Raw genomic sequence first — 12,791 nt, 5'->3', positions numbered from 1 at the left:
ATGTGTATCTCTATGCCTAAACGTTGATGTGTATATCTATGCCTAAACATGGATGTGTATCGCAATGCCTAAAAACAGTTTTATTTTTAGCAAAGTACCTTCAACTCAAAAATAGCAGCTCAAAAAGCGTTGCCTCTCTTATTTTCATTACGAGATGTATGATCTAAACTGTGTTCAAAAGAGAAAACACCACGCTTAGTATTCAAACCCATAAGTTAACAACAAAAGAATTAAAATTTACGCCTCTATGCAACTAAAAGTGAGGTGATGATAATGTTTAAAATAAATTTGTCTAATAAAATATGTGTGCGTTTTTTCTTTATCATTAATTTGAGTTAAGTAAAAACGTGGGATTAGCTATTTTTAAAAATTTTTAAAATTTAAATTTAAAAATTGTATGTTTAGAAAATTATTTGATTATTTCTAATAATTTGGAAGCGTATCTCTTGATCTTTCAAAAACAGTTTTTAGTTTTGAAAATACTCAAGGCTTCTGATAAAATATATCAAAAGCCTGTGGGACCATCTTTTAAATTAATTTCAATGTCAAAATGAACCATATGCAACAATTCTACACGTTTGTCTCCCTACATCTGTTTGAAAACTGCAATCAAAATTCAATTACTAAACTCTGCAGCATGTTTCGCCCCGTGTGCTTTATCATTTCCTTCCAATTCAATAATAGTTAATTTGCCAGAGAGCTGCTAGTACTAAAGCGTACAGCGTTCAGAGCTTTGCGTTTCATCCGGTTGCTAGTGGTAACCGGATAAAACAGAGCAAGACGAAACGGGACATGATCAAATAATTTCTTAGAAGCGTAAGGTTAGGTAAGGTTAGATTAGTTCAGATAGGTTAGGCTAGGTTAAGTTGATTGAGATAAAATAAATAAAATTTGAATTAAAATAAGTGCCAGGTTTGTAAAATAATAGCTTTTTCATTAAAATATGATGTGCTGTGGTATCTGTACTTAATATATAAATATCACGTACATTTTATGTAAAATTCATTACACATAGTATAATAGTTATTTATTTTTGTACGCATTGCCGTGGCTCAATCTATCTGTGCAGATAGAGAAACAATTGACCTCCAACTATTCTTCTCTAGCTATTTTTTAAACATATTTTTACTGGTCAGAGGTGTCATATATATAATATACCTATAAAACACACGTATATTTGAATGCAAAGTTGTGTCAAAATTTGAAAGCAATTGGTGAAGAACTATCGGAGATGTAAGATTTTGAACAAACGAACATTTACATTTTACATTTATATAGATAGATAGAAGATTGGGTTAGTTTAAACGTTGCGTATTCATAAATAATAATAAACCAATTTTCAAAGGTTACATTTCATAGTTTATATAAATTATATTTTTACTATAAGCGTAACAATTTTTTAGAATACATTTATTATTCAGACATTTTATCAAACATTTTCTACTGTCTAAGTTCTGTTTCTGATGTGTTCAATCTAATTCTATTGACATTTCTGGTTTCATAATTCTGTATATTTTTATTAAAATTCACTTTATCCCGAAAGTATTGTGGCATTTGGTTATTTTAAATTTTTATTCACTAAAATGAATACATTATATAGCAGTCTATTTTTAATAGGAATTCAATTTAGATCTCATTTGATTAATTTTGGCATATTTGCTTTTCCTTATTATAATTAAGTATAATGTCCAGTTTTTTCAAGTTTTCTTCACTGGCCAAATATTTAATTTTATTTTTATTTATTAATTTTATTTTAGTAATTTGTACATTTAAGTTTACAAATTACTAATTAATTTGTTACATTTAAATATACTATATTTTTTCTTGCTTGATGTGGCTCCTACACAACATCTTGAACTTTCCAAGTGGGGCGGACTTAGATGTTCCAGCAGCGCATAATAGTATTTCATCCCTTTATACAGGGTGTCCGGAAACTCGTAGTACCAGCGGGAAACTGGTGAATCTACATCACATTTGGAGTCGATTTTGTAGTATATTTTTTTTTTTATTTGAGCTTTCGTTATCGAGTAAATCGAGTTTGAAGTTGATTTTTTTTTTTTTTTTTTTTTTAATCAAATTCTTATAAATTATTACTGAAGATCAAAGTACCCAACTAATTAAAACTATTTGAAAGTAAAACAAATGAAGAAACTCGGATTTGAAGCATTATTTTGAAATCACCCTTCATTTAACCCGGTGTAATCATAAAATATTTGTGCTCTGCAGGGTTAAAACATCTGTTATTCAACCCTAAACACCAGAAAAAACTTTAACCCTAAAATAGCCGAAAAATATTTTTTTTTTGGTTTTTTTTTTTTTTTTTTGAAAATGCTCAAATCAAAAAACTTTATGTTTTTTTGGGTTCCCCGTGTGGTGTAGATTCTCCAGTTTCCCGCTTGTACTACGAGTTTCCGGACACCGTGTATAGTATACTATTCTGAGTACTCGCCTTGTCCTTTTTTGGTAGCCTGATTTCATTGCACGTCCTTGTTTTATGTTTGTGTATGTCCTTGTTGTATACAATTTTATTTGAAAAATATTTGGGTAGGAGGTTGTTTACTATTTTATGTACAAATATCATCGTGTTCCAGATCAACATCTGTTTCACCGTTAGCCAATTTAGTTCCTTTAACATTTTATTTACTTTTGAATATCTATTTCATATGAGTATTGTTCTTACTGCCCTATTTTGGCTAATTTGAAATTTATTTTGTTCTCGCTTAATATAATGTTGTATGACGCTAATCTTAATGAGGAAAAAATATAATTTTAGTTATCATATCATAACATTGTTAAATCATTTAAATATGACATTTTGTCATCATTCTACTTCAAGGTTCTGTTGTGTGTTTGTCATAGAACCGTACCTAGTAACTGCCAATAGTCGGTCCTCTACCAATAGAGATAGAGCTTATATTGTGTACCTAGTGAGCGCTGTACTCAGTACCCGGTACCCAGCTAGGACGAGCCTGGTTTTCATACCGACGCCGACGCGCGACGAGACGGCTTGGTGTTCAACAAAGAACCGTTTGCGCGCCCTGCGCCCGTAGTGGTGGTTTGGTCCCAGACTGGCGTACTACCACTACGAGGGTAGTTTGATAAAGCTGTCATCCCTCAAGGCGCTGATTGCCAACCCTAAATCTAAAATTTATGCCGTAATACATAGAGATCATTTTTTACACTAGCTAAATGAAAGAGAGGAGGTTCTGCAAGGAAAAATGAATGAAGGATGGGCGTCAATGTGCCCAGGAGATCAGACATATGAATTCATCCCTTCCTCTGCGATGCGAGGGGATGGTGCGGGAGACTTCGGGTGCAGAGGTGAAAGGGTCTTACTCAACCGGCCTCTTCCAGTCTTGTCCGCCACGCAGTTGGTGAGCAGACGCATACGCCGCCAAGAATTAAATAAATCTCCCCCCCATGAATCAGGGCACCTCTGCTAAGTCCCCAAACGTAGCTACCCACTAGAGGTTACCTAAGGAAGTGATGTTGGTTATCTAGTGGGCGTCGGTAACGATAACCGCCAACCAAAATGTCAAGTGAAAATAATTTACGCTCTTACTGTCATTTAATTGTAAGTAAAAAGATTTGGTTGTAAAAACCAGTAGATACTTAATTATAGATTGTCACAATTTCTCCTGACACTTTAAAAATATCTGTCTTCAAAAAATGATATTTTTAGATTGCGCTAAAAGTACACAAAAACAACATATTACCAAAATTCTCAAAACAATGTCATTTGCATTTTGCTTTTTCTCTCTCTGAAATGTAAATGTTTTATTTACCATGACTAGCGTTCTGACGGCCTCCGTGGTCAAGGGGTAAGGCTGTCGACTAGCAAGCCGAAGTTTGCATAGCCGGGTTCAAATCCCGGCGTGCGCAAGTAATTTTTATTTGATTAAATTTGTGTTATTTCATAATTTATTAATTACATGCGGCACTTTTCAGAGTGGTAGATACTCTCAGTATCGCCCTGGTGTAATCCTCACAACATACCTCAATTGGTGATGCCAATATGAAAAATGTTAAAAAGTAGCTTTTTAAATAGCCTTAATAAGCATTATCTTTCTTTATAAAATCAATTATATATATTTTTTTAAATATATCTTTTGATAATATTGTCGCCCTTATTTATAAACCCACACTGAATTTACAGAACCTTCCTAGAAATCATCATCATAACAAAATATAAACAGTTTATTTCCAAGTATCCCGGAGGTTCCCGACCTCTCCTTACGCCAAGGATGTGTAGTAGGCCCGCCCCGCCCTACTCAACCGCCCTAGCCGCCCTAGCCGCCCTAGCCGGCCCCAGTCAGCTCGATCGAGCGGCTCTGAATGGCGGCGGCGCTTGCGCGCTGCTCCCGCCCATCCCACTTCTGCAGCCGCCCAAAGCTGAACCGCCCTCAGTACTAACTACATCCTACGCTACAACTTACTAACACAGACTGTAACAAACCTACACAGAGATATCATATTTACATTGAGTTATTATGACAGACCTATACAATTTTACGTCAAAATTAACGTAACGTTAAGGTATACGCATAAATTTGTGACGCTTTAAATATGTATATTAAAAATAAAACAATTAAATACAGTTCACAATGGAATTCTGACCTTGACTCGTTCCCTGAGTCGTTTGTGTGTAAAACTACAGTTTCCACAGAATCCTACGCTACCATTGATGGTATGTTGTATTTAGTCAATGTATGCTACAATAACAATACAGATACATGACGCCAACGGGACCTTTCGATTTCTGACCACTGAGCTATGGCGGCTTATCTCTTATCCGCGAAATTATTCAATATATACTAGTGTTTCATTCAACAATTACTGCTTGTTACATTTTTTCCTGTTTTTGTCCCGTTGGCGTCATGTATCTTTTATCAGGAGATTTTTCAATGTGGATGAGTGTTTCAGGCTAATAATTATTGCTTATAAAATAATTGTTACCCTTTGTGCTATGCAAAAAAAATCTTGTTTAAACATTAGTTTACCAAAAAAAAATAATAACAATACAGAGTTGAAATTGATTTCCACAGAGATATTAAAAAACACAGGAGATTTTGTAAAAATAATTTCCATCAAGGTAATCATTAGGGATGCTGTGTGGAAGATTTTTTAAGGAAAGGAAGGAGACGAAGATCTGAGATGGAAAAAAGTGTGAGAGGTGGTTAGGAATCTGGGGGTCATTGCGTTTAGAAGTGACGGACGCTTGAATTCATCTCTTGAAGGCGATGGGTCAAGAGTCCTGCAAGAGAGGTAAAACATCTCTCTCAACCAATCTCTCAAAAGCACGACAACCACACAGTAGGTGTGCAGAAGCACCCGCCGCCAGGACCAGTATTATTATCACTCCATGAACACGGGCACACCTGTTAAGTCACCAAACGCGGTGAACCACTTGGAGTGACCCATGGCAGAGGTTTTGGTTATCCAATGAACGGTTCCCGGAGCGGCGGTATCAATACCAGCCTCCCAAATTAAAAACGATACAATTTACTTAAAATAAGACTATCATTCTGGGGCTTACTACAAGAAGTGCCTATGCTAAATTTATAAATCAATTCCACTTTGGAAAGGACACAATTTCATCAATCTATAACACCTGACATTGGTGATCAAAGCATCAAATCATGAAAGATTTAAAGTACTTTCTGGTATATAAAAATCAGAAATTTCACAAGTTTCACAATAGGGGAGTCTTCAAAAATTCCACTGATATACTATAGTGTGATTTCCTGTATTGTTTTTGTCTGGTCAATCAAACACAAGCTATTAGGAATTGACTTTTACAGTCATGAATTTTAAAAAAATCTGCGTAATTTTACAAGGCATAAAACTATGTGATTATACTCTCTGGATTTCTTTTTACATGCTGTTATAAGAAATCCATCAATATGACAAATTATTTCACTATCCAGTTTTTCAAAAATTTCAAATTTTGATAATACTTGTTATGTATGGCCATGTTGGCAGTCCTGATGCGTCACGTGGGAGATTATAACGAGTGTGCGGAGTGTCAATAAACGTCATAGGTCTGAGTCAACAGTCTTTTATTTTTAATAATCCCCGATATAATAATTGGCGACGAGGATAATCGAAAAAGTTAAATTAATAACGAGTAATATTAAGTCCAGTGTAAAACAGTGATTTCGTCTTTGTTTTTTCAATCATTTTAACATGTCTACGAGTACTTTGCCAGTGCCGCAATACGAGTCGAGTTGTGAAACCTTCGGAATGTTTTTAGAACGTGTTCAAATTTATTTAAAATTAATTAATATTACGGACAAAGAGAAAATTGGATATCTTTGTATGATTATTGGTGCGGAAAAATATAAAATTTTAAAAGAAACAGTTCATCCGAAAAATATTGAAGAGTTAACTTATAACGAGATTGTAACAACACTTCAAAATAAATATGAAGAAAAAAAATGTACGATTGCCCAAAGATATAAATTTTATAATCGTCAGCAACAGTCGAACGAGGGAATTGATGATTACATTTCAGAAATAAAAAGTCTGTCAATATCATGTAATTTTGGAGCATTTCTGGATGAAGCCTTGAGGGATAAATTGGTGTGCGGTGTGAAAAATGAAGCCATGACTATAAGATTACTGTCTGAAGATGAATCGCTGAGTTTCGAAAAAGCAAAAAAAATTGTGAAGAATATGGAGACAGTAAGTTGTTCTGCAGAAATATTACACAAAGAAGATCTTTCATCGGGAGTTTTCGAAGTAAAGCCGAAAACGTCACGTCAAAGGAGTACTAGTCCGCAACAAGGTCAAAGGAGTTCAATGTCATCAAGTCGTCTTTCATCTCCATCACGTAGAAATCCCAGAAAAAGATGCGAGAGGTGTTTTATCAGTCATCAACCAGAGTCATGTCCGTCAAGGAATTGGAAATGTTACAAGTGTAATACATACGGTCATACGTCAAAATTTTGTTCTAGTGTAAAATCAATTGTTATTAATCATGTAAAATGTGTGGGTAATATAAATGTTTTAAATATGTCCGTGTCTGAAACAGCTAATATTGATTTGTTTGTAAACGGTAGGAAAATGTCCTTCATGATTGACACAGGGAGTTCATCGACCTTGATAAGTCACAAAATGTACATAAAATTTTTCAAAACTTGTAAATTAAGTCAGTTCTATGGTAATTTGTTTACAGCAAATAGTCAAAATTTATATTGTTTTGGATTTTTTATTGCAAAAGTAAGTGTAAAAGATGATTCTAAATTGGTCGTGGAGTTACCAGTATTAGTTATTAAAAATCTATCGTCTGAAGCTATTCTTGGTAGGAATTGGATAAATGTTTTGAATCCGTCTTGGGAAAATACATTTATAAATTCTTTTATGTCAAATATTGGTAATGATAATACTGTAAATTCAGTGTCTGTCAGTGGAAAAAATAAATCAAACATTGTCGAAAAATTGTCACAAAAATATTTAAATTCTTTTTCTAAAACGAATAACGACATACCAATTAAAGAGTTTTCGATAAATTTAAGTTTAAAAAATAATTCAACTCCTGTTTTCCACAAAGCATATGAGGTCCCTTATGCACTGCGTGCAGAAGTATGCCAAGAGCTAGATCGTCTTGAAAGCGAAGGCATAATTTCTAAAGTTAAATATAGTACTTGGTCTTCTCCAATAGTTTGTGTACCAAAACAAAATGGAAAAATACGTTTATGTGCAGATTTAAAATCTACAGTCAATCCACAATTGAGAATTGATCAATATCCTATTCCACGTCCAGAGGATATTTTTAATAAATTTTCAGGTTGTCAAGTATTTTGTAAATTAGACTTAACAAATGCATATTTACAGTTGTCTGTGTCAGATTCTAGTAAAGAATTACTTACAATTAATACATGTAATGGTTTATATGTTAACAATCGTTTACCTTTTGGGTTGTCATCGGCTCCTGCCACATTTCAAATGGTCATTGATACAGTCTTGGGAGGCATAAAAAACTGTGCTGCATACATTGATGATATTTGTGTAGGTGGTAAAGATGAAACGGAGTGTTGTAATACTTTAGAAAAAGTTTTGTCAAAGTTAAATGAGTTTAATATAAAAATTAATGTGTCAAAAAGTGAATTTTTTGTATCTTCTTTTGAATTTTTAGGTTTTACTTTGTCAGGTCAAGGCAAAAGTCCGTCTTTGTCGAAAGTTGAGAAAATTAAGTCTACTGGGTGTCCAGAAAATGTTACTCAACTAAAATCGTATTTGTCAATGTTGAATTTTTATAGGAATTTTATTCCTATGTGTCCTACTGTACTAGAACCACTCCATAATTTATTAAGAAAGAATGTAGAATGGTGTTGGTCTGATGAATGCGAAAAAGCATTTATAAATAGTAAGTCTCTCTTGTCAGATAAAACTATGTTAGTTTTATTTGATCCGTCAAAACCATTGTGTCTTACAGTCGACTCCAGTGCATACGGTGTCGGATGTGTCTTAAGTCATGTCGTAAAGAATCAAGAATTTCCTATAGCTTTTGAGTCTGCAACGTTAAATTCAGCTCAAAGAAATTATAGCCAATTGCACAAGGAAGCCCTTGCTGTTATTTTTGGAATCAAGAAATTTCATAAATATTTAATTGGTCGTCATTTTACTATATATACTGATCATGCTCCATTGTTGTCTTTATTTGCCGAAGATAAAAAAGTCCCCGTTTTAGCTGCATCACGTCTCATAAGATGGTCTATAATATTGTCCGCGTACAATTATAAATTAGTTTTTAAAAATGGACTGAAAATTCCTCAAGCTGATGTGATGTCACGTTTGCCAAGTGAACAACAATTTAATGTAGAGGAATGTAATTTTGTATACATGTCAACACCCTTAATTCCATTTTCAGAAGTTGAAAGTCATTCTGAAAAAGATGAAATGTTATCTAAAGTCATTAAGTATGTTTCAATCGGTTGGATTGAAAACTTGTCAAGTCCAGAAATTAAAAAATATTTCAAGTTCAGAAATTTACTGTCGGTCAAGGGAAAATGTCTTTTATTTGGTGACAGAATTGTAATACCAGAATCTCTTAAGTCTAAAGTCTTAAATTTAATACATTATGGTCATCCTGGTATAGTCAGATCAAAAATTCTTGCTCGTTCTTATGTTTGGTGGTTAGGTATGAATCAAGATATTGAAGATATTATTTCTAGATGTGAAATGTGTCAGTCGGTACAAAAAGCTAACAAAAATGTGCGTCATAATTGGCCTATTGCTGAAAGTCCATGGGAAAGAGTCCATTTGGATTTTTTTGACTTAAAAGGTTCCAAATACTTGTTAGTTTGTGATTCATATTCAAAGTGGATAGAATGTTTTTATATGAAAAATACTAAATATTCGGATTTGTTATCAAAATTAAGTGAAGTTTTTTCCAGATTTGCGTTTCCGAAAACTATTGTTTGTGATAACGGTCCTCCATTTTCATGTAAAGAATTTTCTATTTTTTGTAAAGAAAAATCTATTAAATTATTATTTTCTCCACCATATAATCCCGAGTCAAATGGATTAGCAGAACGATCTGTTCAAACATTCAAAAAGATTTTAATTAAATTTATGTTTTCAAAAAATTCTAAATTTTTGTCACCAGCTCAACGTCTAATAGATTGTTTGTATACTTATCGTTCCACCCCTACTTCTGTCACGGGTTTGTCTCCTATGGCTAAAATATTTTCGTATGAGCCACGTACACCTCTTCATGTTTTGACAGAAGAAAATAATGTAAATAAAAGTAAGCAATCAAGTAAAAATGCATTGACAGAGTATGAGGAAAATGATAATGTATTGGTATACTTAAGACATTTGAAAGGTCCTATGAAATGGGTTCAGGGAACTATTAAGTTAAAATTAAGTTCATGGGTGTATTTAATTCTTTTAATCGGAGGAGAGGTAAAAAAGGTCCATGTTAACCAAATAAAAAAAAGTTGCATTAAGTTAAAATCAAATTATGAAAATCCCGATAAATGGTATGACTTGGGAAGTCAAGAAAATAAAAATGATAGTGAGCCTTTACCCAGCACTAGTGGGAAAACTGATGTAGTAACTAGGGCTGGCAGATTGGTGAAACCTCCTGTCAGATTTAGTCATAGTGATTATGTTTAAGTTTTATTTGGTATTGTAAATTGTTTGAAAATAAAAAAAAAAATAAAGGAGGAAAGGATGTTATGTATGGCCATGTTGGCAGTCCTGATGCGTCACGTGGGAGATTATAACGAGTGTGCGGAGTGTCAATAAACGTCATAGGTCTGAGTCAACAGTCTTTTATTTTTAATAATCCCCGATATAATAATACTGAATACCAAAAATGAAAAATCGGTAACTATAAGCCACAGGACCTCCAGTAACGTCTTCTAAAACCGGCGTCGGCAGGCCACGGGATCTCCGGTAGCGTCTTCTAAAACCGGCGTAGGCGAATAAAAAGCGGTAACTACAGGCTACAGGACCTCCGGTAGCGTCTTTGGAAACCGGCGCGGCGTAGGCGAATAAAAAGCGGCAACTACAGGCCACAGGACCTCCGGAAGCGTCTTCTAACGGCGTAGGCGTATAAAATTAAACTAATTGAAAATTTGAAGAAAACTGTAGTTTTATTTAAAAAACAAACCCTCGACCCCGGAACACTCATCGTTCGTTATATTTGAGCGAATGAAAGTGAAAGATACTCTTTTAGTGAGAGACCACCAGATAGAATCAAAACGGTACGTTGCTCTGAATGGATTTAGCTATGATTTGATAAGTGATTATCTGAATAACAGTAGGTATCTCCCAACTTCTCCCCCTTCAAAATAATCCATAAAATGTGGATACCACAGACCCACTAACAATGGGAAGGCTACTTTGGCATTGCATAAAATATTCAACTTGCCGAACAACACTTTGACAAAAAATTATGCGTAAAATGAACATCGATGCCATAAAAACACTCAATTTGAATCGCATCCCTTACCAAACAAAACCACCCTCTCCAATTTGCCACCACCCATCACAATAATTCGCAGCCCACCGAGCCACTTCCCTTTCCCACCCCTCCCGCCCACTGGGAGTGAGAGCCTCCTCATCTCCTTCCCCTCCCCAGTGTTATTTCACAGGTAGCAAACGCCCATCGCAGGAATAAACAAGTAACACCCACCCCCTCTGATCGCGTGATCAGTGAACAGGCAAAACGTATGCCGTCTGATATGGAAACAGGTAAATATATTCTGTACATATCTCTCTTTAGAAGCATTCTAGAATATAACTTTGCAATTTAGTCACCAGCTGTCTTTAATAATCATATTAATATCATTGAAAGAGTCCAACGCAATTTTTTGAGGTGTGTTAATTTTAGACATACATATTTTAAAGTCAATAGATTATGAGTTTTTATTACTTTCATTCAAATTATTGAAATTAAGTGCCAGAAGAAAACTTACTGATATTATATTTTTACTAGCTGTCCTGTACGCGGCGTTTCTGGGGGTTATCTCAGTCTTATATGTATTCAGGTTCAGCTTCTTTGAAGACATACAACAAGTTATTGCTTCTAGACATTGAGCTATACGGATCTTGAGACTATTGATATTATAATAAGCTAAACTGGTTGTTGATTTCGATGTCGATCTCGATGTGTAAGCGTCTCTGCAATTTGATGCAATTACAGCAGTTAATATACGAAATAAATGTCTGTCCTATCCGATTGGCATTTGGCACAGTTGTTAGTGTAGTTGACTCCGATCCCTGGGGAGGAAAGTTCAATTCTCAATCAAAGCAAAAAAAAAATCAGTTTTGACATTATAAAAGAGATTTATTATGGTAAAAAAAACTTGGTTTTTCACGGGCTGATTTTTTTAATTTTACGTAATTTTTAGAATTTCTTACATTTTTTCAATCATCAATATTTAATTAAAAATAAAAATTCCTGAAAACTTTTGTGATACCGCATGAATAAACAATTCAAAGTTCAAACAAAACGCAAATTAAATTCGAACAAAGAGTTTCGTCTTAATAATAAAACCAATTATTATTACATGGAAAAATCCAAACAAAGAACAACCCTTCATCAACTTAATAAACAAATTAACAGCTTCACACAAATTGACTAATTCATTGAAAAATGAACAAAAACTGTAAACAAAGTTTAGAAATTAATTAAAAGTGCGTTTTGTTGAGACTTTGACATTGGTTACATTATCGGGGGGGTTTACCGAAGGACGCGATGGGGTCAATGAAACAAAGCAGGGGTAGGTGAATTATTTGAATGTATATTGCAGTGGCGCAGTCAGGATGTTTTTTAAAACTTTAAAAAAACATAAATTTTGTTTTTATTTATCAAAATTCTAAATTAATGTTTATAAGACAAGGTTTTTTATGCAAAGCACAAAGGATAACAAATTATTATAAGCAATAATTTGTCGCCCGAAATATCAATACAAATTGAAAATATCTCCTGAGTAAAAATAAATGCTGCCAACGGGAATTGAACCCGCACCTGTGCTCTGGACCACTGAGCTACGTCGGCTTATTCCCAACACGCCAAATAATTCAATATGTACTTGTGCTTCAATCAACAATTACAGCTGAATATATTTTAAAAATAAAGTTGGTCGTTTACAGGTGAAAAAATATAATAAGCAGTAATTGTTGACTGAAGTACTAGTACATATTGAACACCCTCGTAACCTTCACTGGCTCAAGTGCCCTGAAAGCATCCATTACAAATTGTGCTGGATGGTGTTTAAATCCATCAATGAAATGTCCCCACCCTACATCTCTGAACTATGCGTCCCGGAAAACAT

The sequence above is a fragment of the Hesperophylax consimilis genome, chromosome 24 (genome assembly GCF_061612785.1).
Source record: "Hesperophylax consimilis isolate HC1 chromosome 24, BYU_Hcon_1.0, whole genome shotgun sequence".
Lineage (NCBI taxonomy): Eukaryota > Metazoa > Arthropoda > Insecta > Trichoptera > Limnephilidae > Hesperophylax > Hesperophylax consimilis.
Note: the sequence above shows the minus strand (reverse complement) of the source record.